We start from the raw sequence: 17079 nt of genomic DNA, 5'->3' as shown, positions 1-17079 counted from the left end.
ATGCCACCAGACTGCCTGTCACATCCGTGGCAAACAAAACATAAAAAAACGCACGCATTAGCTAAAAAAAAGTCAGCAAAAAAACAAACAAAAAAACAACAACAATTAAAGACCTCATCAACATAGGAGAAGAAAAACACTTTTGTTGAGTTTGTTTTGTCAGCTTTTTCTTTTTTTCAAAGAAAAAGTGAGTTTTGTTTTAAGAAAAGTGCTGTTTTAAATAAATGTTGTATACTGTCGAGAAAAGTGTTTTTTTTCCAGATATAATGTAATAAAAAAAAATTCTGAATATTTTCAAGGAAAATTTGTGCAGTTTTACTAATATATAATTTTTTTAACTCATATTTTTAAGGAATAATATCAAAATTTCACGAGATTGAAGTTGTATGTTTTCAAGAAAAAAATTATATTGTTTTGGGACAATCAAGTTGTTTTTTTAAGAGAAACTTAGTATTAATATTCTGAAAAAAAGGTTGTCCAATTAAAAAAAAATAATTCAGAGAAAAAAGTATTTTTTTACAGAATGAAAAAAAAACATAATTTCAAGGGAAAAAGTCAAAATCTTACAAGAATGAAATTGAATGATATTTTTTAAAAAGAGAAAACAAAATACAACTGAATTTTTCAAATTGAATTTTCTTCTAAAAATAAATAATAATTATATATATATATATATAATAGTAATATATAGAGTATAATATAATATATAATATTATAAAGGAAATAAGTTATAATCTTATGAGAAGAAAGTTGTATTTTTGAGAAGTTGTATTTTTTTTCCACAGTGAAAAAGTTGTATTTTTAATATAAATGATTAAGAAACATATTTTTGAAGAAAAAAACGTATCTTACGAGAATGAAGTTGTATTATTTCAAGAAAGAAATTTATATTTTTTAGAGCATCAAGACATTTTTTATGTAATATTATGAGAAACAAAGTCGTGTCATATTTTTTGACCTCTTGTTTTTTGAGAAACCTTTTCCCTTTTTTTTCCTGAGAATTGTTTTTATGGAAAAAAATTTTGGAAGAAATTTTTGTATTTTTTTTTTTAAATGAAAAAATAAACAACCAGAAAAAACACGCCTTAGCTCACAGGAAGTTGTCAACATAAACAGAACAAACACAATAATTTTTTAAATAATTTAATAAATACTTTAGTTTTCAAACATATCCCTGCCATTCACGGGAGTTCAGTGTAGTTGTAATTTTTTTGTTGGCAAAAGTCGTCAGGTTACACAAACAAATAAAGTAGAAGAACAATGTCACATCTTTATGAGAATAACTTTAGATTCAAACAAATGAGAATATTTCTTAATCCATTTATATCAAATAATTTTGGGGTTTTTTTCTGACTCGGCCTACTTGGCCAACTCTTCTTTTGACATTACCTCTCCACAAATTGGTGGACTTGAGCTGACTACTTCCATCTCCTGGTTTCAAACATTTCTCGTCACAAACCAAACCTTCCTGCTTTGAAATGTGGACTGGACGGCCAATCACTGGTGTCATATGAAGGACAAACTGCAACAAAGAAGACATTTAAAACAATAGTAGAAAAATTTAAGTATGCAAAGCCACTAATGATAAGACTTGTGTTGGGGATGATCCACTTTGACAACTTTGCACTGAGATCAAAGCTTGTTTGTGCACCAAAACAGACCAAGAAAAGAGGAAGTCAGTGTTTTGAGGGCGAAAACAAAGATTGTGTCAGTAAAAAGAAAACAAAAAAGAGAATAAGTAGTTGGTCGTGTGTCTGTGTGTGTGCGCGTGTTTATAATTAAGCAAAGAGCTTTGAAGGGGAGTGACACCGTGCGACAAAAGGCGATGATCTGCTCGCACGCTGACTATTATGGGCTGTCTTATATATCATGGACGTTTTATTTTGAAGCCTAATTGGACGAGGCACACTCCATATGCAAACAAAATACTGCATATGAATGTCATGTGTATTAGGTATGGACTTTTAAAACAGCCTAGAAATCTTTTTTTTTTTTTTTTTTTTTTTTTAAGGAAACTATATTTTCTGAAGCAATAATAGTACTGTTTATATTTTAAGAAACATTTGTCATTAATTTAAAAAATAATCATTAATCATGAATTCATTTTATTTATAAAACTGTTTGATATTTAAATACATAAAAAAGAACAATCTTTTTCCATAGTTTTAGAACAGAATCATGGTTTTTCCTTAAGACTGAAAACGAGAAAATGTCTTTTTTTATATATTTTCGAGAAAATAGTCATACTGTTACCTGAATAAAGTCGCAATACTGGCCTTTGTTTGTATTCACTGATGGTGTTGTTGAAGTCACACGCTACTGCAGAACATCTGATGAACAACACAACAAAATAGCATGAGTGTCAATGAAGTCACTGCGTAAGGTTGTTTTTATTTGCGAGTGACAACACAACACCACCTGCACATAAGTAAAAAGTGAAGTAAAGTGAAGTGTCGACTTATGGAAAATGGACTTAATGCTAAGACGTAACATAAGCTTGTCACTCGCATTCAACTTGCAAGCTCTTTGTTTACTTTCTGAAGGGAAAGCTTCACTCTTGTGGTGTGCTGGAAAAAGGCCACTCTAAGTTTACTCAAAGCAAAAGAAAAAGATTCTTGGACTTGTGACTGAAACATTAAGGCATTGTAAATGCAACAATAAATGTTGTAGACAAAACATTCATATCCACTTTATCACTTTAAAATATGGTTCCAAATTAAGGTTAGGGTTTTAAATGAGGGTTCCATGCCAATGTTATGGTTTCAAATAAGGGTTAAAATTTCAAAGTAGGGTTTTAAACATGGGTCAAGGGTTCAAATTAGGATTTCAAGCCAAGGTTAGGATTTCAAATTATGCTTTGAAAACATGGTTTGGGATTTAAGTTTGGGTTTTAGGATGGAATCGGTTTTCTAATTAGGGTTTCAAACAAGGGTTATGGTTTCAAAGTAGGGTTTGAAGTCGGGCCCGATCAATGTCTTTTGGGGCCTTCTTTTGAGGCTAGTGCCGATTCCGATATTTGGCGGAATAAAATTCCGATAATGATCAATCGGGCGATTAATTAAAAAAATATATAATTAATAAAATAACATTTTTTTGTCCCTTAACGCTTTCAACAATATACTGTATGATGTACAAGCAGAACATTTGACCGTTTTACGATACTTAAAATATCCTTAAAATATTTGTTAAATCGAACAAATGAGAGAAACAATTTGCACAAAAACAAAATCAGCCGTTTTTGTTTGAATGTCATTATCTTTGTCTAATGTTGTAATGTTTTAATTTGTTAAACATATTGTTAAAAAATGGCTGATTTTTGCGTAAAAGGGCTTATATCAGCTGATTAATTGGTCAGGCCGTAGTTTCAAGCCTGTGTTAGTACTCCTGTATTATTCTTCATGTATGATAACTATGAAAAAGTCTTCCATGGTTGGCTTCAGGAGGAAAAGTCCCACGTCCACCTTGCCTCTCATTTAAACTCATCATGACTTCTAACCTCCAGTCACTTCAAGAGCACCTGTGCACCCCCTCAATACCCCCCACGTAACATTACTACCACTCATTATCACACATGAAAGAGAAGCTGCAGGCTGCCGTAAACAAAGCTGAGATCTTGAAGATCTTGATGCTCTTTATGTTCTTTTGAGTCTTCTTACCTTCACTTCCACTGGAGGCTAGTGTCAAGTCATCACACGAGGCGAGGAGTCAAGCAGAAACACACCTGAGGGCTTTAAATGAGGATGCAGCTGTTTAATGTCTACTTGTCACATGGTGTTGTATTAATTCACTGCCAGCCATTTTCAAAGCTGAATTCCCCATATTGCCAGCTGTTTTAGAACATTCTGACTCAACTTTCAAGACCTACAGAACATGTATGAAAATGTTCATTTATAGCTTTTTCTGTTCTTTCGTTATCAGCAGTTGAACATGCACTTTCACACAAAAAAAAACCCAATTGCTGACCATAAAATGGAGAAAATGAGCTTTAGAAAAGCATTACAGTGACTGTAACGTTAATATTTGGTGGTGAATTTATTTCCGACGAGATTGAGAGAAAAGTGCAGCGGTGTGGAGACTGGAGTCTAACGCTGCAGAGTCAAGAGAACAGAGTAACTAAACATTTGTGTTTAATTTTGTAATATTTTAGCCATGTATCCTCAAGTTGTATAATGATGCAGTATTTGTGTTTGAGAGGACACTGAGGGCAAGGAGCAGCAAAGTCGAGACTGTGGAGTACAACACTGCAGTGTCCAGACTTAACACAATAAGCTAAGAGTAGCATGTATATTTATTGTGATTCATCAGAATCATCTTTATTCGCCAAGTATGTCCAAAAAACACACAAGGAATTTGTCTCCGGTAGTTGGAGCCGCTCTAGTATGACAACAGACAGTCAATTGACAGAGAACACTTTGGAGACATAAAGACATTGACAAAAAAAAAAACAGTCACTGAGCAATAAAGGGTTAATAGTTATCTGGTAATGCCGGTACATTTTTTTTTTTGACAATTGTGCAAAGGATGCAGTGTCCTCTAGCACTTAGAGCAGTTCGAATGACTAATATTGCAATAGTCCGGTGCAATGACCATTGTGCAAAGGGCGCCGAGACTTCAAGGAGTGTATGCAGTTTAAAAAGACGAGTAGTGCGATAATCTGTAATAATCAACTCATCTGTTGATTGTGCAAATGTTGCAGATACTCCTCAGTCAGTGTGCAAATGGAGCAGATGCTACTCTGGCATGAGTGGCCAGTTTTGGTCAACAACAGATATGCAAATAGTGCAGCGTGGCGAGACTACTACAGTGCACGAGTAATATATAATTGGCCTAACAGAAATGTGACAACAAACTCAAGACCAAAAAAATGGAAGCATGTTGCAATGGAATTGTAGGTTAGCTGTTTAAGAAGTTGATTGCAAGAGGGAAGAAGCTGTTGGAATGTCTGCTAGTTCTAGTTTGCATTGATCGGTAGCGCCTACCTGAGCTCTGTATCCTCAAATGTTGCATTCAAGAAGAGACCCAGGGCAGCAAGAAACTGGAGTGCTGCAGCAAAGTGGAGGTTGTGGACTATAACATGCACTTTCCACAGCAACAGATTGAGCTAACTTTAGCGTGGATTTTTTTCTTGTCATCCTCAAATTTTACAATGATGTGACAAATTTATTCGAGAGGAGAACGAAGGCAGCAAGAAACCAAAGTGCAGACGACGGAGCATATTACTCCAGTTTTCAGATCTAAGGCACAATGAGAGGCTCAGCTAACCTTAGCATGTGCTTATTTTTGTCATCTTCAAATTTTAAAATGATGCAGCCCGGGCTTCCTTTTGTGTTCGAGATGACAATGAAGGCGACACGACAGCAAAGTGGAGACTGTGGAGTATAACAATACGAATCCGGAGCCAAGGGAAAGCTAACAACATGGTGTGTTTCTTCTTGCTGTCCTCAAATTTTACACAGATGCAGCAGCTGTATTCAAGAGGAGACTGAGGGCTTAGTGCAGCAAAGTGCAGACTGTGGCATATAACACCACAGCTTCCAGAGCAACAGGTACAGTAAGCTCTTTTTAGCATGTTTGTTTTGTCATTCCTTCAGGATCCTCAAACGATGCAGCAGCTGTATTCAAGAGGAGACTGAGGGCTTAGTGCAGCAAAGTGCAGACTGTGGCATATAACACTACAACATGAGCATGTGTGCCTGCAGGTTTGTTGTACTAAATACTTATTTACTGTGTATGTGTCCACGCTTTTTTTTGTTCAACATTTGTATGCTCCTTGTGACCAAACACGAGTGTGTGTGTGTGTGTGTGTGTGTGTGTGTGTGTGTGCGCGCGCGATACAGGTCACAGGCTGTCAACAATGTCAGAAGATGAGTTCCGCATGAACGCTTCAGCACCTCGCTTTTCGCTCGCTTTTCCCGCCCGGGCTTCCTTTTTGTCTGGTGTTCCTCTTCTTCTACACGTGTCTGTCTTATGTTGATCTTTTTTTCTCATGAATGATAAGTAACTTTTGAATAATTCATGGCGTGCAGGTTTGGTATCTCTCTTGCATTCCAATATGCAATTAGAGCAGGATTGTGAAATGGTGGTCTGATATAATCATTAATTATACCTTTACATAGTTTCCAGACCCACCCGCAGTCAAAATCCACAATATAGATAAACCATATAATAAAAACAATAAAAAAAAAAAAGTTTTACCTCTCCCATACGCTTTAAACACATTTAAACATATTAAAACACACTTAAAATGTATTAAAATACACTTTTCAAAGTATTCCTTAGCGCCTGTTCTCACTCTCTCACTGTCAAGAAATGGGAGACTATCGTACGACATCACTTTGAGGAAACAAAAAGAAGACCAGTTCTCCAAATAGGAGGCAAAGCGTTCTTGCTTATTTGTTACTCACACTTGAAGTTTACTGTACTGCACCAAAATGTTCACCCAAACCTATCATTCTGCTAGCTCAATGACAACTGCGAGTTTAACACACATGGAGCATACAAACAATGCATACAAACAAAGCATACAACAATACACGCAGGCTTATTTCTTTTTTGCTCTGTGGGAACAGCTCCTTGCTCTTAATTACGCTGCATCTCTTCTTGTGTGTTTTTTGGACATACTTGGCAAATAAAGATGAATTGATGAGACCCCATAGATTCTCAATTGGGTTTAGATCCGGTGAATTGGCTGGCCAGTCAAGCACTGTGATGGCATGGGCATCAAACCAGGTTTTGGTGCTTCTGGTGGCATGGGCAGGGGCCAGGGCCTGGCGGAAGATGAAATCTGCATCTCCATACAGATCCTCAGCAGAAGGAATCATGAAGTCCTCTAAAACATTCTGGTAGACTGTTGCGGTGACCTTGGATTTAAGAAAGCAGAGCAACACCTGCACTGGACATTCATTCGTGATTCACACATTCATGACTGACTGTGGATATTTCACATTGGACGTCAAGCAGCTTGGGTTCTGTTCTTCATCCGTCTTCCTCCAAACCCTTGGACCTTGATTCCCGAAAGAAAGGCACACTTTACTTTCATCGTAAAAGAGGACCTTTGACCAGTGGCCGACAGTCCAGTCCTTCTACTCCTTGGCCCAGTTGAGACGCTTCCTACGTTGGCTAAGGCTCAGAAGCGCCTTGACCCGAGGAACCTGACAGTTGTAGCCCATCTCGCAGATGTGTCTAATCGTGCTTTTTTTTTTTAAAGATGTAACTCGCGCCTCATTCCACTCTTTCTGGATCTCAGCTAGATTCTTAAAGCTTCTCTGTGTGATAATCCACTGAAGCCAGCCTCCTTATCTTCGAACTGTTGTGGCTTACCCATCCTATGGAGGGTATCAAAGATGGTCTTCTGGCCAGTTGTCAAGTCTGCAGTCTTCCTCATATTGAACTGAAGCAATTTAATGAACACCTGGGGAAACCTGGTATAAGGGGATGCGCCAACTCAAAAGTGAGGTTTGTGGCTTAAAAAGTCTGAGAAAGGCTGACCTAGAAGATTGTCAAACTAGGGTATGCCAGTGTCCTCAAAAGTGGTGTACAGGAATTAAAATAACACATTGCTTTTTTGCATGGTGTGTGAGGGAGAAAAGGTGAGCCAAGTCTGTTGGGATGTTGAATGGGGTGTGTTTTAAAAGGTTAGCCTAGAATCTTCAGTAGATGGGGATTCACAAACTTGGGTGTGCAAATAGCCTCAAAGAGGGTGCAAAATAAGAACATGACACAGTTACATTTTTTAGGGTCTGTTCAGGACAAAGGGTGCAATAACTCAGGTGGAATGTTGAGGGGGGGTGCATGGCCCAGAAAGTGTGGGAAATTCACTTGGGATTCCAAAACTGGGGGTGCATGAATGCCATCAATATATACGGGGGTACGCTAACGCAGTTGGGAGGTTGAAGTGGGTGCGTGGCTTAGAAAAGGCTGGGAAAGGCAGATTGAAACCTGAGAGTCCCAGACTGGGGTGTGCAAGCATCCTCCAGGGAAGATCACAATTACACATTTCCTTTTTTTTTAATCTTACATTTTTTTTGGGGGGTGCACCAATTCAGGAGGGGGGTTAAAGCGGTTGCGTAGCTATCCATCCATCCATTTTCCAAGCCACTTCTCCTCACTAGGGTCGCGGGCATGCTGGAGCCTATCCCAGCTATCTTCGGGCAGGAGGCGGGGTACACCCTGAAATGGTTGCCAGCCAATCACAGGGCAAATACAAACAAACAACCATCCGCACGCACATTCACAAAAAAAAAAAAATGATGACCTATATCAAGGAACAGTTTATTTCTATTTCCATTATCTCCTATGAGGAGAAATTAAATATTCTAATATGAAATCCACATTGCAAACTCACACGCACACACACGGCAAAGTTTTTTTTTCCGCCTCCGTCATTCCCCTGTCGCACACACACCTTTATCCCCACTTGTGTGTTTGTGTTTTGTGTGTGTGTGTGTGTGTGTGTGTGTGAAGATTGGCATGCAGAGAGAGTGCAGCAGCGGAAAACAAAGCACAAACACACACACACACACACGCACACACGCACACACACACTCAAGTGTGACATTTACCCACGTAGCGGAGCGTGGAAACCCAAATTTAATATGAGCTACATGGACCTAAGTTTTGGGACGAATCAGAACCATTAATGAACAAAGACTCCAATTGATTATTAATCAATTAATCGATACGAGTCCATATTCTTTTGTTCACATGTAAAACGATCCTGTAAAGGTGCGAGTCAAGTGGTGACACTTGACAGTTTTGCCCACTGGATGGCAGTAGAGGGCTTTTGGAGTGTGTGAGTGTAAAGTACAGTAAAGCCTGGGTGTGTGCTTGCGTGCGTGCGTGCGTGCGCGTGTGTGTGTGTGTGTGTGTGTGAGACCAATGGAGAGTGTAAATGTAAAGCCGTTGTCGCTCTATGAAATTGAATCTAAAAATGTGGTCTCATGTTGAGCCCATCTATTCGTATGTCCTATATAGATAATATATTATATTAGATAAAGGCCGGCTTCACTTCCATAACTTCCAGGTCAACTTAGTAGCGTCGTGGCACATTGTTCTCAAAGAGTGATACGCACACCCATTTTTTGAGTCTAATTGATTTCGTGTTGTCATGATTGAATATTCTTTTTAGGTGGTAAACAGGCTTTTTTTTCAGGGTGTGTGCAGGGGAGAGTGGGTGCACTGATTCTTTTGTGATCCTAGATTAGAGGTCCCCAAGTGTGGTGCACACAAAACCCTCTTTTGATGTGCCCTTTCACACTAAACCACGTGAATTATTTTGTTACGTTGTTTGCATGTTTTTTTTTTTTTAGCTTGTGCAGGTAAGAGGGGGTGTGCCTACTGTAATGGGATCTCAAAGGCCATTTGTTGGTCTGTCAATTTAATTCATGTGCAGTCGCGGTTTCTGCCATGTCCAATATGATGTGGCGCCACACACGGGCCCCATTTAAGATCGGAAGACCACTGTCCATGTGCATTACGTTGATGTTGTCATGATTGAATGTAAGGTATTTTTTGCCTTTTTTAAAGTTATGTGATTGGGAAAGTGGGTGCGCTTACTCTTTTGCAATGTTTAAGGGGTGTGTGGTTAAAAACGCTTGGAAAAGACAGGTATAAAGACACATGCTCGACTAGGGACGGTGTTCCTGAAGTTTGATGCATGCACACCTCCTTTGATTTGAGCAATGCACAGCCTTTATTTATTTGTTTATTTGTTCACTTTTTTTTAAGGGTGTGTGCGAAGGAAAGGGTGTGTGACTCTTATTTTGGTATGTTGTCAAAACCTAAACCAAGCATTTCCAATGTGTGATGCATGTACCCCCTTCTTTTTTGTGCTGTTTCAGTTGCGGTTAATCTAAATTGAACATTTTGTCACATTTTGGTCATGCTTAAGGTTGTGTGCAGAGGGGGGCGCCTATTCTTTTGGGACATTGGAAGGGGTGCGTTGCTTCAGAAAAATAACATCTCTCACTTCGACTATAAGCAAGTGTGTGTGTGTGTGTGTGTGCGTATGTGCATAGGTGTGTGTGCGCGTGTGTGTGAGAGAGAGGGAGAGAGGTGCTAATGCACATAGGTGTGATTAACAACCCAGCAGCACATGGTCTGACGGTGCCAGCCATACTGCGAAGCGCTAAACTCGCGTCTGCAAGCGTGAGAGTGCAGTGTGCGTTTGTAGCTAGTGTGTATGTGTGCGCGTGTGTGTGTGTGTGTGTGAGTCAGCTGAAAGAAAACGTCCTTGACCTTGGACGCGTCGTCCAAACTTGAAAGACGGAAGAAGTCTCATTAATGAAAATCAATCAATTGAAAGTGACTTTGACATCGCACGACTAGGTCATATTATCATATTATCCTCAGTTTACATGTGTAGAGATATAGATTCTCTTCAATTGAAGTCATTTTGACCCAAATAATCTGCCAAATTACCATAAATTGTAATTAATTTTACATGACATATTTTGAGACTGTACAACTATGAAGTACCCCTGGAAATGATCTAAATGACTCTATAATGTGTGCTTCAAACCACAATGCCAGACTTCCTGTGTCTTTTTGAGCATGGCTTCTTGAGGCTGTTTTGGAGGTCTACTAATGATAGACATGCCCACCAAAATTCCTCTTGCTGCATAAACCAGGTTTCGGAGGCTGAATTTTCAAGAATTCTCTAGGAGGAGGTCATCTTTGAAGGACCCCTGGAAATGTGCCCTCCAAACCACAATTCCTGACTTCCTGTGTCTTGGACATGGCTTCTTGAGACTATTCAAGAATTCAAGGTTCTACTCATGATAGACATGTCCACCAAATTTCTTGTTGCTCAATATTCAAAAACCTCAAGGAGTTCGTCTTTAAAGGAGTCATAAAAATGTCCAAAATGACCCCAAAATGCGAGACTTCTGGTTCTTTTTTTTGTAGATCTACTCATGACAAAGCAGACATGCCTACCAAATTTCATTTTGCTAAGTCATTCTTCATGAGGGTTGCATTTTCAAAATACTCTCTCGGTGGAGTTTGTCTGGAATTTGACCCCTACAAACAGCCATAATTACAGTACAATGGTCACTTTAAACACAAAATGACAGACTTCCTGTGTCTTTTTGGGCATGACTTCTTGAGACATTTTTGTGGGTCTCCTCATGATAGACATGCCTACCAAATTTTATGTTACTAACTGAAACAGGCTCCACGGGCTGAATTTTCAAAAACTCTCTTGTAGGAGTTGGTACTTTAAAGACCCCCTGGAAATGGCCAAAAGGACCCCCAAATTGGCTGCTTCAAACCAAAATTTTTTCAGCTTCTTGAGATTTTTTTTGTCAGTTTATGATAGACATGTCTACCAGATTTCATCTTGGTAAGTGAAAACGGGTCCCTCGGCTGAATTAAAAATTGAAGTCACTCACCTCCAAGTTCCTTTCATGTAATTGTCCAACCAATGTGTTTTTAACACGACGGCGTTAAAGGAGGACACTTGTGGTAACGATTCCTTGGCTTTCATGACACATTTTTTTTTTTTTCATGTCGCACTCCCTTCGCCGAGTATTCCGAGAGAAATAATTTGACGCGAGCGGACGATTTTAAAAGGGCGCTTGTCACTCGCCGTCCTTGTCAGCTACGTGTCAGAGTGTAATTAGCAGGCTGGCGACGGACGAGCGTCATATAACTTTGAGACCAAAACCAAGCTGCTCTGAGGATGTCATTAATGAAACAACTTCCTCCGTGCGTGCACAGGAAATGGACTTTTTGGAGAGGCCCACGAGTGCCTGGCGGTAATTACAGGGGAGGGGGGAAGCAAGGAATTTTAAATATTTTTTTTAAAAATGCACATTTGCTTAAGAAAGCACAGCAGTCATGAACCCCCTGAGTGATGAACAGCGTGTGTGCGCATTTAAAGGCTGTTTAAACACACGTCCACTCAGAGTGGATCTACAAAACACACAAAACGAGAGCACTCAGGGGCATACCCAGCTACAATCTTAATAGCGAAGATAATTGGATCTTGATAGTAAATAATCCAGATCCAAGGGAACAAAGTAATGGGCTGAGAGAGGACAGGTCAAATCCAGGTTTACATTGCTGCCAAATCTTGGTCTGATTCAGATTACCGGTAACTTTACTTTGATTTAATGATTTATGACCCTGCAAACAAACACTATGTTGGATTCAAATTGGATACGAATTGCCTTTTTTTTTTTTTTTTTTTTTTTAATGTAGTTGAATACTGGGGGTGGGACAGTACTATCTTTATATCTTCATTTTACTGGTCAGCAAAAACTGCATATTGTAGTGAACTGAATATTAAAACCTTTTAAAGTTAACTATTATTTCAGAACAACTCTGAATGTAAACTGTCTCTTATTCCTCGGCTATTTGTGTACACGTGACAATACAGTAGTATGAAATATGTAGAGGTGCAACGAATAGTCAACAACAAATCAAATATCAAATTAATTGACAATTGTTTTGATAATCGATGAATTGTTTCGAGCCCTTGTTTAACTTAAAATTGTCCAATTCGTCACAATTTCATCCTCTCAACAGTAAATATTCTCAGATTTCTGAAGTCCTTTATGAAAGCAGACTAATTATCTTTGTGTTTATCCAAAATAAGACATTTACCAACAACTGCTTTTACTTTGAAAAACAATGATCAACATTTTAGGCTATTTTTGGACATATTTAATGACATTCTGACATGTTAGAACCAAATAAGTATCTGAATAATAATCGATTTATGTTTATTCATTTTCTGCACTATCAATTTGAAGTGATGTCCCGTTTTTGAATAAAGACATGGGAAAAAAATTTCTATCCAATTCATTGAAAAAATAATCAACGGTTTAATTGATTATTAAAATAATCGTTATTCGCTGCCGTAAAAATATGCATAAGAAATTAGAACATACAAAAATGTACGTAGAACGACGATTTGTGTAACAGTCGATAACAGTCAATGGACCCAGGCTAAATTAACATCTGTTGGGATTGAAAACCTTGCCGAAATGTGCAAAGGCACAACAAAACGGTGCACCATTTTCATTTTGTGACCAAACCACACATCTTCCACCACAGAAAAGGCCTGCAAACCCTAAGCAATAAGTGCTCCCATTTCATGGGTTATTTTCCTTTTTTCTTTTTAAAAATTATTTTCTTGGAGTTGTCTGTTGTAGTTGTTGTTGTTTATTTTAATAAATGAAATCAAGGTCTCTTAGAAATACCTTTTCAATAATTAGTTCCCTCCAAATTAGCCCCTTAATTGATTAATACCTATTCATTTAGAATACCCTAAATGAAAATTATGAGCTCCTAGCAGGAACCAGAAATAATAAGTCATTTTACTCAATTCACAAAACAATGTAGATGTTTGTTTTTTTCATTGGAACTCTTCACTTGTTGTTTCGCTGGCGTTACCCTTTTCACTCGACTGTTGCGTGTCCAGCAAGCGTTATGTCAGGATACTAATAAATGAGAAGCTCGGTCATATTTCTTGTGTTTCCTTAAGAAGTACAGGACAAGCAACGTTTGCAGACAGTAAAAGGTCTGTCAAGAGGTTTTACTCACTTCTCGTTCTATTCAATGGGGAAATCGAAATGAATCCACACCGGACATTTGACTGAAGCCACTTCATGTAGCTTGTGCATGGTCAGTGACCTTATGCTCACTGGCTGGAAGCAGAGAGTGCGACTCAGTTGGTAGCGTGTGTGTCAATGACAAAGTCCGTCGCAACACACAAGTAAGCGCCTTCTTTGCAGTAGCAATGAAATGTTGCACCAGAATGCATTATTAGAGTGTTTTACATAATGTTTATTTTTGGAAAAATGCACATACCTATGGCTTACTCAGCAACTCCCTTAACCAGAAGTGGTGTGCCACTGTGTCTTTCAGAAAAAGAGCATCTCATACAGAAATGGCTATTAATTCTAAATGTTGCTAACTTAACAGCATTCTGCATAGATATCATGATATCTGTGCTTTTATGATTTTCATTTTGAAAAAAAAAAAAAAAATCACCTGCTCAATCAAAGCCATAACCCTTCATAAAAAAAATACATTCTTATGTGTGACCTAATGTTTCTTTGATGCTGTCTATGCTTCTATTTTCTTGAATGTATCAACTTTTATTGATGACATTTCAGGTCCCTTGTGGACTCAAGTGGACCCTCGGGCCCCCCATATCTGTCTTCATCGTATGGAAAGGACTCGGCAAATGAAATAAAGCCCAAGAAATTCAACATGACACTTTCATCCTGTGTATGGAGAAAATAGCGAACGTAGGAGGACAGGCAGCAGATGTTAAATCAGCATGGTGACCTCCGCATTGATTTGGACACGCGTCTTCTGCTGTGTGTTGACGTGATGACAAACCGCTGAATGGCTCACCCACACCCATACACACACACACAGACGTTTGTCTGTGTGAGATGACAGCGATTGCCGTGTGACTGTCAGATTGCTGACCATTTTCATGCATTTTGATGCCATCCTTGCTCTTCTTCCTGCCGTTCTAACCAATGCATGCAAACATTGTGCACGACATCACACACACACACGCACACACACACACCCACAAACACGCACACACGCACACAAACACATTCCGTAACCCCTGTTTTGACTTTCAATTGAAAATATATTACCTTGCTCTTTTTGATTAAATTGGGTGAAAAAAATCATCTCTCCTTTATTGACTATTGAAAGTAATACAAAGAGACAATTTTTTGACAATTAAAAGTTAAAAAAGACAATTTTATTGGTGATTGAAAAACATCACCTCTCCTTTTTTTTTTTACTATCAAAAGTAAAAAAAAAAAGCCAATTTTTTGGGTGATTAAAAAAAAATCACATGCATTTTTGACAGTTGAAAGTTAAAAAACAGATTTTTTTTGTTCATTGAAAATTAATCCCTGTTTCCTTTTTTGACTACCGAAAGTAAAAAAACAAAAAAACAAAAACTCATTTTTTTTGTTGATTAAAAAAAATCCCCTCTCTTTTTTGGACTCTTGAAAGTTAAAAAAAAAAAGCCAATTTCCTTTACTTGATTGAAAAAGAAAATCACCCCTTTTTTGAGCATTGAATGTAATGGTAATTGCCAATTTATTTGTTGACAGAATAAAAATACTCACTACTTTTTTGACCACCGTATCTTCCCGACCATAAGGCGCACCGTATTAAAAGGCGCAGTCTCAGTTGCGGGGTCTATTTCCATATTTAACACATACGTAAGGCGCACCGTATTATTGGGCTCAGGCATGGTAAAACATACGCTAGCTTAAAACATACGATAGCATGCATGCACGCTAAAACATACGCTAGCATGAATGCTAGCGTATGATTTTAAAAGGCAGCGGGAGCAAAACTGAGTTTGGTTGTACTTTAATGAAGTATTTAAGAATGTACTCACGTTTTTTTTATTTATCAATCCTCCAAACAGCTGGGCAAGTTCTCCATCAAACATGCCGGGTTCCCTCTCGTCATCGTCATGTTCAGCAATGATGCCGGCTTTCGCGAAAGCTCGGACAACAGTCAAAGCAGATACCTTAGCCCAGGCATCCACAATCCATTCACATTTGGTGGCGTAACTCGCCCGGCGCTGCCTCCTCGTCTTAGTAAAGCTGTGTTCGCCATTTGTCATCCATGGGTCCCACGCCGCTCGCAGCTTCACTTTGAACGCCCTGTTTACAGCGATGTCCAGCGGTTGGAGTTCCTTCGTCAAGCCTCCCGGAATGATGGCAAGCTCCGAGTTCATTTGCTGCACTTGGTTTTTCATAGCGGCTGTGAGATGGGCGCTCATAGATTCACAGATCAACAGGGACGGTGACGCGTGGAAAAAACCATCCGGTCTCTTTACGTACACCTCACTCAGCCACTCTCTCATTTTCTCCTCGTCCATCCAGCCATGCTGTCCTCAGTCACGTCCGCCTTTCCTCTAGATAAGCAGCGTGTCACACAATAACATTTACAGATTTTGGAAGTCGGTGCACACATAAGGCGCGTCGCATTATAAGACACCCCGTCCATTTTGGAGAAAATGTAAGACTTTTAAGTACGCCTTATGGTCGTGAAAATACGGTTTTATGTATTTTTTCTTTACTTTTGATAGTCAACAAAGGACATGATTTTTTTCGAAAGAAAAAATAAATACCTCTGCTTTTTTGTGTTTCAGTTACAAAAATCTGAACAAAAATTATTTCTCCTTTCTTTAAAAATAGCCTCTGCTTTTGTCTTTCATTTGACAAAAGTCACCGTTTTTGAGTATCAATAAAAAAAAAATCTTTTTTTTTTTACTTTCAATAGTTAGAAAATTACTGTTTTTTTCAATTAATAAAATATCTGCTTTTTAAAAGACTTTTTTAACTCTCTTTTTTTGTGTTTCAATTGAAAAATATCACCTCTCCTTTTTGACAATCAAAAATAATCAGCATTTTGTTTCATTTTTGATTGAAAAAAATTAATCTCCTTATTTTGTCTTTCGTTTACAAAAAGTCACCTCTTCTTTTTGTCAATCACTTTAAAAAAACAAATATTTTTTTCTGTTTCAGGTGATATACAAAAATCACATCTCTTTTTTGTCTTTCAATTGAGAAAATAAAAACAACAACACCTAATTTTTTGACTATCATTAAAAAAATGAAAAATGTAAACAAAATATGAAATTTTCTTAAAACAAGATGAAACAGAAATACCTCGATGGACCCGTGGGTGATTGTTTTTCTGTTTAATTTTACTTGAGTTGAAAAAAATCGACCCAAAAAAAATCACTTCTACTTTTTTGACTGTCACTAAAATTGTCTTTCAATTGAGAAAATAAAAACAAAAAACATTTTTTTTACTATCAGTCAAAAAAGTCTCTTCTCTTTGTTTTTAAGTTAAAAAATTAAAACAAAATATCACATTTTCTTATAACTAGCTCTCCTTTTTTATTTCAATTGAAAAAAAATAATTTAAAAATAAACCCCCTCTTCTTTTTTAAAACACCTCTCTCGTTCCTCTCAATGAAAAAAAAAATCACCTTTCTTGTTTTGTGCTCTTTGACAAGAAAGAAGGAGCACTGAGTTAAGGCATAGGGTGCTATGTTAGCTTCTTCACATTAAC

At 37.9% G+C, this 17079-nt stretch overlaps 1 long non-coding RNA gene across 1 annotated transcript; it reads right to left on the bottom strand.

Annotated features, from left to right (window-relative positions):
* Positions 1–1191: 1191 nt before the first annotated feature.
* Positions 1192–11618, bottom strand: LOC133475853 (uncharacterized). Its single transcript, XR_009787946.1, has 4 exons — positions 11391–11618; positions 3657–3728; positions 2254–2330; positions 1192–1522 (listed from the first exon to the last, which is right to left on the bottom strand). It is a non-coding gene; the product is annotated as an uncharacterized LOC133475853 (long non-coding RNA).
* Positions 11619–17079: the final 5461 nt, after the last annotated feature.

The sequence above is a fragment of the Phyllopteryx taeniolatus genome, chromosome 3 (assembly GCF_024500385.1).
Source record: "Phyllopteryx taeniolatus isolate TA_2022b chromosome 3, UOR_Ptae_1.2, whole genome shotgun sequence".
Lineage (NCBI taxonomy): Eukaryota > Metazoa > Chordata > Actinopteri > Syngnathiformes > Syngnathidae > Phyllopteryx > Phyllopteryx taeniolatus.
The sequence above is the reverse complement of the archived record's forward strand: the minus strand, read 5'-3'. Positions and strand labels throughout refer to the sequence as shown.